General features: G+C 48.8%; 1 pseudogene across 1 annotated transcript in view; it reads right to left on the reverse strand.

The window, feature by feature from the left end:
* The window catches only part of LOC308150362 (structural maintenance of chromosomes protein 1B-like), a 50,989-nt pseudogene continuing 35,112 nt past the window's right edge, over positions 1 to 15,877 (reverse strand). Inside the window, exons 10-21 of the transcript in view lie at positions 15,633 to 15,733; positions 15,187 to 15,328; positions 13,780 to 13,924; positions 12,502 to 12,655; positions 11,657 to 11,830; positions 11,327 to 11,386; positions 10,985 to 11,138; positions 10,194 to 10,348; positions 9,291 to 9,442; positions 1,787 to 1,856; positions 484 to 594; positions 1 to 96 (exon numbers count right to left, since the gene is read on the reverse strand). The product of the transcript in view is annotated as a structural maintenance of chromosomes protein 1B-like (transcript). The remainder of the gene's footprint in view (positions 97 to 483; positions 595 to 1,786; positions 1,857 to 9,290; positions 9,443 to 10,193; positions 10,349 to 10,984; positions 11,139 to 11,326; positions 11,387 to 11,656; positions 11,831 to 12,501; positions 12,656 to 13,779; positions 13,925 to 15,186; positions 15,329 to 15,632; positions 15,734 to 15,877) is intronic.

Genomic DNA, 15,877 nt, shown 5'->3' on the forward strand with positions numbered 1-15,877 from the left:
TCACATGGCCTTCTCTCCCTCCTGTTCGTTGTCTTCATTCAGAGGGTAGGGAGTCAGGTCAAAGGTCAGCATGCGGCTGACCATGCAGTCGTTAAACTGAGCGAGAAAGAGAGGGAGAATAGAGATAAAACATTTACATTTAAATGTCTTTATTAGGATAAACCCCTTGAGATGTGTCATCTTGTTTTAGACAGCGTCCCAACATAATATCACAATCATAACAACAGAGTGTCAAAATAATAAAGAGTATAATTATGACAAAATACAGACAGACATGTGACAAACAACAACAACATACATTACTTATTGAAGGGATAGGTAGATTAACAGATGAAGTTATCATCATACACTTTATGATCTCTTAACTTTGGAAACAAACAGCTGTCTAAACTCCCAGCACCACAAGAGCCACCAACATAAGGAAGTGTAAAGAGAAGGCTTATAGAGAGAGTGACCCACTGGATGGGCGTAGTGGACCGGTACCTCAGAGTAAACCCCCAGCAGAGCGTCGGACCTGGAGTAGAACTCCTTCTTCAGGGAGATGACGATGATCTGGAGGTTCTCCCTGGACAGATCCCTGAAGAAGGACATCACCTGCAGAGACGGGGGAAGCCCCAGGGACGTTATGAACACTGTACTACCATCCTCATCATCACTACACTACCCTCCTCATCATCACTACACTACCCTCCTCATCATCACTACACTACCATCCTCCTCATCATCATGAATCAATCACCACTGTTCCACGCATGACATTATAGATTATGAGAATAAAACACTGAATGCCAGATGACCCAATGATTATTTTTTTTAACAGCATGGACATGATCGAACAACCTCATACAAGCATAAAAAAAAATTGGCTAAAGAAATTAAAAACTGCCGATACGCATTCAGTAGTCGGTATTCAGCCAAGTGTTTCCTTAATTTAAGTTTTGGGCTTCGGCCAAGAACTTTCATTTCGGTGCATCCCTAACCCTAACCCGAACCCCTAACCTCTAACACTAAGCTTTAACCCTAACCCCTAACACTAACCCCTAACCCCTAACACTAAGCTTTAACCCTAACCCCTAACCTTAACCCTAACACTAAGCCTTAACCCTAACCCCTAACCCTAACCCCTAACCCCTAACACTAAGCCTTAACCCTAACCCCTAACACTAAGCCTTAACCCTAACCCTAACCCCTAACCCCTAACACTAAGCTTTAACCCTAACCACTAACCCCTAACACTAAGCCTTAACCCCTAACCCCTAACACTAACCCCTAACCCTAACCCTAACCCCTAACACTAACCCCTAACCCCTAACACTAAGCCTTAACCCCTAACCCCTAACACTAAGCCTTAACCCTAACCCCTAACACTAAGCCTTAACCCTAACCCTAACCCCTAACACTAAGCCTTAACCCTAACCCCTAACACTAACCACTAACCCCTAACACTAAGCCTTAACCCCTAACCCCTAACCCCTAACACTAAGCCTTAACCCTAATCCCTAACACTAAGCCTTAACCCTAACCCTAACCCCTAACACTAAGCCTTAACCCCTAACACTAAGCCTTAACCCCTAACACTAAGCCTTAACCCCTAACCCCTAACCCCTAACACTAAGCCTTAACCCTAACCCCTAACACTAAGCCTTAACCCTAACCCTAACCCCTAACACTAAGCCTTAACCCTAACCCCTAACACTAACCACTAACCCCTAACACTAAGCCTTAACCCCTAACCCCTAACCCCTAACACTAAGCCTTAACCCTAGTTATAATCAACATGTCTTGCCTTGCCGATGTTGGTGTTGTCCAGAGAAGCATCAACCTCGTCCAGAACAAAGAAAGGAGCAGGATGGAAGCTGAGAGGAAAGTCATTAGAGAAGTCATTAGAGAAGTCATTAGCAACAACAACAACAAACTTGAAGGCAGACAGACAATATATGTGTCGACTGACGATGTAAACAGACACCTCTCGGAAAACAGAAATACGTCAAATTCGTCTTCAAAGTATTTCTGACCTAAAACTCAGATTTTCGTTTTTTCAGCTAACATTCAACTTGAAGATGTGAAGTACCCACTCGTTATTTTTCCGAACAGTTTTACGTTCATTAAATAAGTGTAATCTAGCAACAAAATAGGCTTGTTTGTCATGAAATAACATACGCTTTCACTTGGGTGTGATTGGCTGTTGAGCTCAAGGGGGAGGGACAAAGGAAGCCGTGTTTTAATGTTTACAATGAGAATGTGTTCTGAGTTTGTTCATAGATGAACACGAAATTAAACCTAACCCCAGCCCCGCCCCCCCCCTGCATGAACCACTCACCACCAAGACGACACACACGCACACACACACACTCTCACGTACGTGCCTGCACAAAGGAATTTACATCTTATCCTGTGTTTCATAAATCTAGCTCATCAATTATTCAGTAATGACTGACGGCACAAAGAAAGTCCCCAATAAATGAAACTGTAGAGTATTTGGGTTTGCATCTATTGCTCTAGCATTGTTTATTCTACCTGGCCTGAGTATGTTACGTCACTACGTGATTACGTACCTCCCAGCTTTCCTATGTAGGAAGTGACTTGCAATGTAACGTGGTCATTTCTCCAAGTAAAGAAACTAGTAAACTACCGTCCGGTTCTCCGTGTTTATTTGAGTAGCCTACTAACCACAGTAGGGACACAACAGTGGCGACGAGGTGGTTGGAAAGTGAACCCTGTCTCTGAGATGACCGAACTTGTTTCGCGGGAACAACAAACGGAGACTAGTGACTCCGACGTGAGTAGTGAATGTGAAAGTGAATGTGAAAGTCCAGTTATACAGCGTGGCAAGATGGCTAGAATTTGATCAATTGACCCGTTTGACGGCGCGACGGATGACTGGGTCGAATATACGGAACGCATTTCACAGTATTTCAAGGCAAATGACATTGAGGATGACAAACATGTTGCAGTGTTGCTGAGTGCGATGGGGGGGAAATCATATGGCCTGTTGCGCAGCTTAACCGCCCCAGAAAAGCCTTCCGTAAAAACATTCCAGCAACTGGTGGAGGTAATGAAAGAACATTTATCCCCAAAACCACTACTAATTGCTGAACGTTTCAGATTCCATAGACGAAATCAACATGAGGGTGAATCCATAGTCAGTTACGTGGCTGAGCTGAAGAGACTCACTGAACATTGTGAATTTGCAAATGGACTGAATGATGCGTTGAGAGACCATTTGGTATGTGGCATTCTTGGTGAGGCCATACAGAAGAGACTGCTAACAGAGGCCGGCCTCACGTTCAAAAGGGCAGTGGAAATCGCAGTCTCAATGGAAACAGCAGCCAGGGATGCTGTTGAACTGCAGACAGGAGTAAAGGCAGTAAATGTAAACAAAATGGCAACCGTCACACAAACAAGAGAGCAAGAACTGTGTTACAGGTGTGGGAGGGGCTCACATTCCCCATCACAGTGTAGGTTTAAAGACGAAGTCTGCAGACTATGTAACAAAACTGGACATATCCAGAGGGTGTGTCGCTCTGGAAAATCAAGAGTGTACAAAAATAAAAAAAAGACACAGTGGAGTGCGCAAAAGAACAGGAAAGTGCACAACATGGAGGAGGCTGCAGACGACGAGTCAGACGAGGAGAGTGAACATACCAATAGCTTGGATGTTTACCATGTCAAAGGAGGCGGCAGGGAAGCTATCTGGCTTGCACCACAGGTGAATGGCAAACAAGTACAAATGGAACTGGATACCGGCTCTGCAGTGTCAGTGATGGCACACATTGACTTTGTGAAGTACTTTGGAGACCAGAAGCTGAACCCATCATCTATCCTCCTAAAAACATACACTGGAGAGAAAATCAAGCCCCTCGGAGTACTGCCTGTGGATGTACAACACAATGGTCAACAACGCATTTTGGACTTGTACGTCGTAAGAAGAGGAGGACCAGCGTTGTGGGGGCGAGACTGGCTGAGGAAGCTGCAGCTGGACTGGAAATCCATTAAGAGCCTGCAGGTGGCGCCAAACCCCACTCACAAGTCCACAGAGGTGAAACTGGAGAAAGTCTTGAATGCCGCAGCACCTGTATTCCAAGACGGCATCGGGACATTAAAACACATCAAGGGAAAAATCGTTCTCCAAGACGGAGCCAACCCACGTTTCCACAAAGCACGCCCAGTTCCATACGCCATACGACAGAAAGTGGAAGCTGAGCTGGACCGCCTGGAAGCTGATGGGATCCTGTCCAAGGTAGACTGGAGTCCATGGGCCACACCCGTTGTCCCAGTAGCAAAGAAGTCAGGGGCAGTGAGGCTGTGTGGAGACTTCAAGATCACCATCAATCCTGTGCTACAAGCAGAACAATATCCATTACCCAGGATTGAGGACATCTTCGCAAACCTGGCCGGTGGAAAACGGTTCACCAAGGTGGACCTGGCTGAAGCCTATCTACAGATGGAGATAGAAGAAGACTCAAAGATGTTCCTGACGATAAACACTTTGAAAGGCCTGTACCGATACAACAGGCTGGTCTTCGGAGTGGCCTCTGCCCCGGCCATATGGCAGCGAGCCATGGATCAGGTGTTACAAGGGATTCCAGGCACACAGTGCTACTTAGATGATATCATTGTGACGGGGGCCAACGATAACGAACACCTGGAGAACCTCCAGAAGGTCTTACAGAGACTTCAAGACTACGGACTCCGGGCCAGACGTGACAAGTGTGAGTTTTTAAAATCATGTATCACATACTGTGGCCACACCATCGATGCACAGGGCTTGCATAGATGCAAAGAGAAAATCGAGGCCGTCATGGAGGCTCCTCAGCCACAGGATGTACAGCAGCTGAGGTCGTTTCTCGGATTCATCAACTACTACAACCGGTTCATGCCTAACCTGTCCACGGTGCTCTACCCGTTGAACCAACTACTTCAGGCAGAACGGAAATGGAAATGGACCACAGAATGTGAACAGGCCTTCCAGGAAGTGAAGAAGCTTGTGACATCGGAGACAGTACTCACACACTACGACCCCTCCTTGCCTGTGAAGTTAGCATGCGACGCTTCGCCGTATGGTATAGGAGCCGTTATGTCACATGTGATGCGGGATGGGACCGAAAGACCAATAGCATTCGCCTCACGCTCCCTGGCCCCGGCCGAGAAGAATTACTCTCAAATAGACAAGGAGGCGTTGGGCCTGGTCTGGGGCGTAAAACGGTTTAACCAGTACCTGTACGGCAGGGAGTTCATCCTGGTGACTGACCATCAACCGCTGGTCTCGATATTCAACCCCCAGAAGGCGATTCCCGTGACAGCTGCAGCACGGATGCAACGCTGGGCCCTGTTCCTAGGAGGGCACCGGTACAAGATCGAATTCAAGAGAACACTGCAACACGCCAACGCAGACGGGTTGTCCCGGCTGCCACTTGACACAGCAACAACGACAAAGGGGGACAAGGAACCGGTGGAGATGTTCACACTCATGCAACTCGAAAGCCTCCCGGTGACGGCGGAAATGATTGAGAGAGAGACCCGGAAAGAGGCAACTCTCTCACAAGTGTACAGAGCAACGCAGACTGGCTGGACAACCCATGAAGGGTCTCCCCTCACTCCCTATTACCGACGTAGGGACGAGCTCACCATTGACTCTGGATGCCTTATGTGGGGAATGAGGATCGTCATCCCCACCAAGCTCAGGTCCAGGGTGCTGGAAGAGCTACACAGTGGCCACCTGGGAGTGGTGAAGATGAAAGCACTCGCCAGGAGCTACGTCTGGTGGCCGGGGATTGACCAACAGATAGAACAGCTCGCCATGCATTGCTCTGGCTGCCAGCGTGTACAGAATGAGCCGACAGTTGCACCTCTCCATGCCTGGGAATGGCCTGCATCCCCATGGCAACGTATCCACATTGATTTCGCCGGTCCATTCATGGGGACAACATTCCTAGTGGTGGTCGATGCATGCTCAAAGTGGCCAGAAGTGTTCACCATGAGCTCCACGACAACAGCCCACACGATCGACGTGTTGAGAAGCCTCTTTGCAAGAACTGGTATCCCCGAACAGTTGGTGAGTGACAATGGTCCTCAATTCACGGCTAATGAATTCCAGATGTTCCTGAAGCTCAATGGAATTCGCCACATAACATCAGCCCCCTATCATCCGGCTACCAACGGGCTCGCCGAGAGGTTCGTACAAACCCTAAAACAAGGTCTGCGAGCTATGGCAGATGCCTCTCTCTCTCTACGTCAGAAGCTGGCCAATGTCCTGTTTGCCTACCGTAACGCCACTCACGCTACTACTAACCGGACACCCGCCATGCTGTTCCTGGGACGTGGGTTACGCTCAAGACTGGACTTGCTTAAGCCAAATCTGCGGCGGACTGTAATGGATCGGCAGATCAGACAGGGTCTAAGGGCGCACGACAGGGAAACACGTCAACTAGAGATTGGACAGACTGTGCTGGCCAGGGATTACCGTGGAGAACACAAGTGGGTGCCCGGCATAATCAAAGAAAGACAAGGGCCCTTGTCCTACACTGTAGAAGTAGCTCCTGACACTGTCTGGCGACACCACCTTGACCAACTACGGAGGTCAGAGGTACGCACTGCAGAAGAGGTGGTGGATCCTGCTGCACGTATCACCGCTGCTCAGGAGAGCCTGAGCCTGCCTACCTCCAACACTGCTCAGGAGAGCCTGGGCCTGCCGACCTCCGACCGTGTAACGGGGTGTCTGCCTAGCCCTGGTCGGCCCCTGACCCCACGCCTGGGTCTCCCTGCTGGTGGTGCGAGCCCGGGGGTCACACCCCCGGAGGAGAGACGTTATCCAACACGCACCCACAGACCTCCAGACAAACTATCTCTCTGAATAAGACACTAGTGTGTTTAGTTATCCGTTTAAAGCAAGGGTATTGTTAGTTATGTTCAACCTAGTAAATGCTATGGTGTTAATGTTGTTGTTATCTAGAAGGGGAGGAGTTGTAGAGTATTTGGGTTTGCATCTATTGCTCTAGCATTGTTTATTCTACCTGGCCTGAGTATGTTACGTCACTACGTGATTACGTACCTCCCAGCTTTCCTATGTAGGAAGTGACTTGCAATGTAACGTGGTCATTTCTCCAAGTAAAGAAACTAGTAAACTACCGTCCGGTTCTCCGTGTTTATTTGAGTAGCCTACTAGCCACAGTAGGTACACAACAGAAACTTTACTAGGACAACATACGGATTTCACGGGATCAACATACCACAAGTAAGTAGCCTACAGTCCTTTGTTTGTTTGTTGGGCTAGCCGCGTTAGCTAGCGAACATTAGCTAGTACGTTATGTGTCGTCGTATTGCCTTTGAAAGACTTTCTAAAACAATCGCATAGTAGCACATTATGCTGTTCTTATAAGGTGTGTTGTTGCTACTGTGTACAGTTAGTTAACTGTTTTCTTTTGTTACTTGGGTTGGGCTAGCCGTGTTAGCTAGCTAGCATTAGCTAGTAAGTTGTGTGGTATTGCGTAAGACTTTCTAAAACAATCGCATAGCATTATGCTGTTCTTATAAGTTGTGTTGTTGATACCGTGTACAGCTAGCTAACTGTGTTTATGTTTGTCTGTTTCAGAAGACAGAAGTATATTTTTGATCAGAGAATTCTGTTCAGATGAGGCAAAAGACACCACATGCCCACCAGACGCCACAGCACCTCAGAAAACTGTATTACTTATCATTACTTACTTTACTCATTTACTTATTATTGTGATTATGTACCTTGCTGCAATGCTAATGTTGAAAACATTAGGACACAGGAATTGCACACTACCTGACTACTTGAGAAATACCTGAACACTTTCATTTTCATCTTGTTGAACTTTGCACAGCATGTTACACTATTGATTGCACTTTAATTCTGCTGTAGTGCGACTACCATCACTTATCACTTTATTACTTATCATTACTTACTTTACTTATTTACTTGTGATTATTGTGATGGTATTGTTGTGATTATGTACCTTGCTGCAAAGCTAATGTTGAAGAACCACAGCCAAAGATTTGTATTATTGTGTACTGTAAAATAAATTCTGATTCTGATTCAAGACTTTTCATTAAAAGAATAATAGTTACAACAACCATAAAGCCTCCATAATGATAAGCTGGCTAATTAGCTTAGGTAATACCTTGCTAGGTAATAATGTTAGCTATAGCTGTCTGACCCAGTGAGTAACACTGACAGATATTGACAGCTGAGTGGTTGGGGGTGGGGTTAACCAGACATTGTTACCGCCCATTACCTGGCTGTGAAGGTGAGAAAAAACATTATCTTTGAATGGCATTTTCTGTGCTTAGTGATTTCAGGTGTAGCAACTTTCAAATACTCATGTCGTCTTCAATTTGTTTCCGATTTCAATGTATGATGCATCATTTGAAAGCTTACAGTCTGAAGTTTAAGCAGTAAAAATGATTTCGCCTACAGGTAGCCCTTTTCATTGTCAGTTGTCAACTTGTCACATATATATGTTACGGTACATGTGGGAAAACGGTTTATGGTGGCATTTCCCGGGACATGCTAGCATGTACCAAGTCGACGGTTTATGCTAGCATGTGCCGGAAAATGCCGGCATAAACCGTTTTCCCACATGTACCGTAACATATATACAACAATGACAATTTTGTCTTGGGTTTGATTTGATTAGATTTATTTAAGTTAAAAAGAGACACAAACATCAAATCACAGCGTAACCCTAACCCTAACCCATAACTAATGACGATAAAACACAGAGAAGTCAGAGACTTATTTCCGCTGTGGTCCTTTTCCACATGACACACCTGACAGACAAGCCATCAACATACACAACACATACATATGGGTGTTGTGTCTGCCTCCCATGTTAGCTGTGAATGTCTGCCTTCCTGATGTTACCTGTTATTTTATTCCTTTCTTTTGTTATTATGATGTCTGTATGTATAGAATGTTGACAATTGTCTGTATGTATAGAATGTTGACAATTGTCTGTATGTATAGAATGTTGACAATTGTCTGTATGTATAGAATGTTGACAATTGTCTGTATGTATAGAATGTTGACAATTGTCTGTATGTATAGAATGTTGACAATTGTCTGTATGTATAGAATGTTGACAATTGTCTATATGTATAGAATGTTGACAATTGTCTGTATGTATAGAATGTTGACAATTGTCTGTATGTATAGAATGTTGACAATTGTCCAAATGTGATTGTTGTGTCAGACCCCAGGAAGACTAGCTAATGTCGTGGCGTTAGCTAACGGGGATCCTAATAAACAAACTAACAAACAAACAAACCTGTGGATGGCGAAGACCAGAGCCAGGGCAGCGATGGCCTTCTCCCCTCCAGACAGGTTGTCCATGGCCATGAACCTCTTCCCCGGAGCCACGCAGTGGTAGTTGATGCCGTCCAGGTAAGGCTCCTCTGGGTTCTCAGCACTCAGGATGGCCTGAGGGTAGTAGAGAGAACCAGGACCAAGAATGGTAAACAGACTGACTTATACAGACTGATTTATATAGCGCCTTATTCCAAAGCTCTTTACAACGGCCTCTCATTCACCCATTCACACACACATTCACACACCAATGGCGGCAAGCTGCCATGCAAGGCGCCGGCCTCGCTCACTGGGAGCAATTTAGGGTTCAGTGTCTTGCCCAAGGACACTTCGACATGTGGCCAGCCGGGGCTCGAACCACCGATCTGCCAACCTTGCGATCATTAGACGGCGGCTCTACCTCCTGAGACACAGCCTCTACCTCCTGAGACACAGCCTCTACCTCCTGAGACACAGACACCTCTACCTCCTGAGACACAGCCTCTACCTCCTGAGACACAGCCTCTACCTCCTGCGACACAGCCTCTACCTCCTGAGACACAGCCTCTACCTCCTGAGACACAGCCTCTACCTCCTGAGACACAGCCTCTACCTCCTGAGACACAGACACCTCTACCTCCTGAGACACAGCCTCTACCTCCTGAGACACAGGCTCTACCTCCTGCGACACAGCCTCTACCTCCTGAGACACAGACACCTCTACCTCCTGAGACACAGCCTCTACCTCCTGAGACACAGCCTCTACCTCCTGAGACACAGCCTCTACCTCCTGAGACACAGCCTCTACCTCCTGAGACACAGCCTCTACCTCCTGAGACACAGCCGCCCCGGCTGTGTGAGGTGTGAGTGGTGTACCTGGTCTCACCTGGGCGCTGGTGTTCCTGCACAGCTGCTTGTAGATCTGGTCGATGGCCGTGGACACGTGCTCGAAGCACTGGCTGAAGAGGCGGAAGCACCGGGCCTTGACCTCCTCAAACTCCTGGTGGCGCTGCCGGGTGGCCTTGGTGCTGGCCTCGAACGCTGCAGCACAGGACAGAGGGGAGACATGGTCAAAACTGTGAGGTTTTACGGACATGGCACGGGATTTAGACCACAGACGACCGTCTCCGTAATTATTAGAAATGACCAGAGGTCCCTAGGTAATACTAATCCTGTCCTCCAAATAGGGCTTAACACTACAAAAAACACACCGGTTTGACGTGTGCAGAAGGAAGTGTTCGAGTACATACAGTGGGGAAAATAAGTATTTCACCCCCTGCTGATTTTGTGAGTTTACCCCCTTACAAAGAAATGAACAGTCTATCATTTTAATGTTAGGTTCATTTCAACAGTGAGACAGAATATCAAAAGAATTCCCAGAAAATCACGTAATATGAATTTTGAAGGGAAAAAAAAGTGTTTTATTGAGTAAAATAAGTATTTCACCCCCTAGCAAAACATGACTCAGTACTTGGTGGAGAAACCCTTGTCGGCAAGCACAGCAGTCAGACGTTAGTTGGTAAATGATAGACTGTTAATTTCTTTGTAAGGGGTTAAACTCACAAAATCAGCAGGGGGTGAAATACTTATTTTCTCCACTGTATGCATACATGTGGAGAGAAATGCTCATTTAATTTGTGAACAGGCGTCTCTCTGCTTCATCCAGAGTAGCCGTACCGTCCGTCACCAGCTGGAAGCGGTCCCTGTCCTCCCTCATCCTGTGCAGGGCTTTGAGGTTGGGCACCGTGGAGCGCTGCAGAGCCAGGTCCACACAGGACGCCTCTGCTGCCAGCCTCTCCAGCTGGCCCTCCACCTCCCCTCCTGCTAGACCCTGAACACATAACACTGTTATAACACACTACTACACTGTTATAACACTGTTATAACACACACAACACTGTTATAACACACTACACAACACTGTTATAACACACTACAACACTGTTATAACACACTACACAACACTGTTATAACACACACAACACTGTTATAACACACTACACAACACTGTTATAACACACAGGACGCCTCTGCTGCCAGCCTCTCCAGCTGGCCCTCCACCTCCCCTCCTGCTAGACCCTGAACACACGTGACACAAGTCAAGTACAGAATAACAACAGGTGCAGAAATAAAAGTGCAGAAAAGTGCAGTTGTCGGGAGGCAGGCTCACCTCAGGTCAAAGGCCAGGGAGAAGAGGTGTGTCTTAGCCACCTCCCCCTACCTTCTTCTCTACCTGCTTAACAGTAACCCACCACCTCCACCTCCCCCTACCTTCAGTTCCTCTGGCAGGCCAGAGTAGTCGATGACCATGCGTGTTAACAGTAACCCACCACCTTCACCTCCCCCTACCTTCAGTTCCTCTGGCAGGCCAGAGTAGTCGATGACCATGCGTGTTAACAGTAACCCACAACCTCCACCTCCCCCTACCTTCAGTTCCTCTGGCAGGCCAGAGTAGTCGATGACCATGAGTGCCTCTCTCTCGTACACGTCCATGGTGGAGGGGCAGGAGCTCTCAGAGTCCAGCTGCAGACACAACCACAGCATCATAGAGGTCAGGGGTCAGGTGGTGACAGCTTGTTGTTAATGCTAAATGGTAAATACGTATTCCCCCCACTGTATAGAATACCTAGACATCTAATGGACTGACTTATATAGCTATGCCTTATTCCAAAGCGCTTTACAACGGCCTCTCATTCACCCGTTCACACACACATTCACACACCAATGGCAGCAAGCTACCATGCAAGGCGCCGGCCGGCCCGCTCACTGGGAGCAATTTGTGGTTCAGTGTCTTGCCCAAGGACACTTCGACATGTGGCCAGCCGGGGCTTGAACCACCGATCTGCCAACCTTGCGATCATTAGACAGTGGCTCTACCTCCTGAACCCCAGCCGCCCCAAGACCAGTCTTAACTTTGTTTTTAACTGTTTATACAGCTGGGCCACCGGTCTCGTCTCTGTCTCTCTGTCTCTCTGTCTCTCTGTCTCTCTGTCCTACCTGCATCTCAGAGATCTGGTCTCTCTGTCCTACCTGCATCTCAGAGATCTGGTCTCTCTGTCCTACCTGCATCTCAGAGATCTGGTCTCTCTGTCCTACCTGCATCTCAGAGATCTGGTCTCTCTGTCCTACCTGCATCTCAGAGATCTGGTCCCTGTTCCCTGCCAGCAGCGTGACCTCCAGGCCCTGGATCTTACCTGCACCTGGCTGATGTCGTCCAGGTGTCCAGACAGCAGGGTGATGTCGAGGCCCTGGATCTTACAGGCCAGCAGCAGGTTGTGTTTGGCCAGGTGCTTCTGCTCCAAGGCCGTCTCCACGGTGATCACCTCCCTCTGCAGCTTCACCAGTGCCCTGGGGGGGGGGGGTGAGAGAGGAAGGGGGGGGGGGAGGGGAGGGGAGGGGGAGAGGGAGGCAGGGAGGGGGGGGGGGGGGGGAGAGGGAGGCAGGGAGGGGGGGGGATGAGAGAGGGAGGCAGGGAGGGGGGGGGGATGAGAGAGGGAGGCAGGGGAGGGGGGGTGAGAGAGGGAGGCAGGGAGGGGGGGGGATGAGAGAGGGAGGCAGGGAGGGGGGGGGATGAGAGAGGGAGGCAGGGGAGGGGGGGTGAGAGAGGGAGGCAGGGAGGGGGGGGGGATGAGAGAGGGAGGCAGGGAGGGGGGGGTGAGAGAGGGAGGCAGGGAGGGGGGGGGATGAGAGAGGGAGGCAGGGAGGGGGGGGGATGAGAGAGGGAGGCAGGGGAGGGGGGGATGAGAGAGGGAGGCAGGGAGGGGGGGGGATGAGAGAGGGAGGCAGGGAGGGGGGGGTGAGAGAGGGAGGCAGGGAGGGGGGGTGATGAGAGAGGGAGGCAGGGGAGGGGGGGTGAGAGAGGGAGGCAGGGAGGGGGGGGGGATGAGAGAGGGAGGCAGGGAGGGGGGGGGGTGAGAGAGGGAGGCAGGGGAGGGGGGGTGAGAGAGGGAGGCAGGGGAGGGGGGGTGAGAGAGGGAGGCAGGGAGGGGGGGGGATGAGAGAGGGAGGCAGGGAGGGGGGGGATGAGAGAGGGAGGCAGGGAGGGGGGGGGGTGAGAGAGGGAGGCAGGGAGGGGGGGGTGAGAGAGGGAGGCAGGGGAGGGGGGATGAGAGAGGGAGGCAGGGAGGGGGGGTGAGAGAGGGAGGCAGGGGAGGGGGGGTGAGAGAAGGAGGCAGGGAGGGGGGGTGAGAGAGGGAGGCAGGGGAGGGGGGGTGAGAGAGGGATCCACATTCCAAACAGAAAAGCTTTAGGGGGAATAGCGATATATATGAATTGACAATACAGTTTAGACTTTAGACCTTCGTAGCGATGTGCTTTGTTAGCCGCTAGCTGTTAGCCGCTAGCTGTTAGCAGCGTTCAAATACGCCTGTCCTGTTACATTTTTCTCCGATTTCAATGTATGACACATCATTTGAAAGCTTACAATCTGTAGCTTAAGCACATGTAAAAAAAATACAAAACAGACTGGTTACCTGGAGCTGCCCTGGAGGCTCTTGGTCTTCTGGTCCAGCTCAGCCTTGGAGTCGGCCAGCTGGACCTTCTTACCCAGCAGACAGTTCTTCAGCTCCAGGGCTTTGGACTGGCTCTCCTCCACCACCACCAGCAACTCTCCTCCTCCTGAGAGACAGAGAGACAGAGAGAGAGAGAGAGAGAGAGAGAGAGAGAGAGAGAGAGAGAGAGAGAGAGAGAGACAGAGAGAGAGAGAGAGAGAGAGAGAGAGAGAGAGACAGAGAGACAGAGAGAGACAGACAGACAGAGAGAGAGAGAGACAGAGAGACAGAGACAGAGAGAGAGAGAGAGAGAGACAGAAAGAGAGAGAGAGAGAGACAGAGAGAGAGACAGAGAGAGAAAGAGAGGGAGAGAGAGAGACAGAGAGAGAAAGAGAGGGAGAGAGAGAGACAGAGAGAGACAGAGAGAGAGAGAGAGAAAGAGAGGGAGAGAGAGAGAGAGAGAGAAAGAGAGAGAGACAGAGAGAGAGAGAGAGAGAGACAGAGAGAGAAAGAGAGAGAGAGAGAGACAGAGAGAGAGAGAGAGAGAGAGAGAGAGAGAGAACAGACATACTGGGCTTTAGACTGGGGTTTTTGGGGGGGCGGGGGCGCAATGGGTGGGGTGTAACGTATTGTGCTTACATTACATTACAAGATTGACTTGTTCAGTAATGAATCAAAGCACAAAACAAGTGCCTAAAAAAATAGGTTTTCCCAGACATCATATTCAATTCACAGGACAGGGTATATACAGGAATCTTGAGGTTAATTTCAATACCTTTCTAAGACTTTTTAAAGACCGTGTCAATATTTTTCCAGACCTCACCGCCACTTGGAGCTGTAACCGTTTACATCAGTGACACCTTTAACTTAACAGTTTTAGTTTGCAATAGACTAGACCACGATCATACAACAGAATTTCCGGTTCATCTTTGTTTTTTATTAAAACAAATAAGTTCACTAAAAGTTTGTAGGACTCAAACTCTTTGGACAGAGTCTAATTCAGAAAAAATAAATAAATAATCAAGACCTCATAAAATCGTGATAAGACTTTTTAATACTAAGGGTCTTGATTTTCCCAAAATTGATTTATCAACTTTTAATACTTTTCAAGACACCGCGGATACCCTGTTTTTAGCTAATTGTTTTCTGGTGTTTGATTGTTTTAGTGTTTGTGTTGTTTGTGATTAGCCACGCTAGCTAGCAAACATTAGCTAGCATGTTTTATTGTGGTGTTGACACTGAACAGAACTGTTTGTTCGTTTGTTGGCGTTATTGACCAGACCGTGTCACATATCTGGAACCTTCTGACGAGCCGCAGACAGAGCAGAGGGGAGGGAAAGTGAGAAAGAAAGAAAGGAGGGAGGGAGGGAGGGAGGGGTGTGGTTTCACCTTCTTCTGCTCCTCCATCTTCTGCTCCTCCGTGGTGATGGTCTCCTCCAGCTTCCTCTGCTTCTTCCTCAGCTGCTCCAGCTGACCCTGCTCGTACTCCAGCTGGGCTCCCAGACGCGTGGACTGGCTCTCAAACTCCAGCCTGGGGGGGGGGAAAGAGAGAGGGGAGAGGGGAGAGAGAGAGAGAGGGGAGAGGGGAGAGAGAGAGGGGAGAGGGGAGTGGTGTAGTTGAGGGAAAATAAAAACAAATAAAAAATCTCCACGATTCACACAAGTCACCCAAATTAGTATGTGTAGTGTAGTTGAGTTGAGACTCTTCTAAAGCATCTGTAGTGTAGTCGTCATGGTAACAGAGTGGTGTAGTTGTCACGGTAACAGGTAACAGAGTGATGTAGTTGTCGCGGTAACAGGGTGGCGTGGTCGTCATGGTAACAGAGTGGTATTACCTCCTCCTGTCCGTCTCCTGCTGGTCTCCCAGGTGCTCCTGCTCGTACTGCCTGACGTTGGCCACGCCCACCTCCGCACACCAGTCTGAGAACACCAGGTCCTCCAGCAGAGAGAGACACGTTAGAGAGACCAGCAGCACACCAGTCTGAGAACACCAGGTCCTCCAGCTGAGAGAGACACGTTAGAGAGACCAGCAGCACACCAGTCTGAGAACACCAGGTCCTCCAGCTGAGAGAGACACGTT

The sequence above is a fragment of the Nansenia antarctica genome (assembly GCF_963989245.1).
Source record: "Nansenia antarctica genome assembly, chromosome: 2".
Classification (NCBI taxonomy): Eukaryota; Metazoa; Chordata; class Actinopteri; order Argentiniformes; family Microstomatidae; genus Nansenia; species Nansenia antarctica.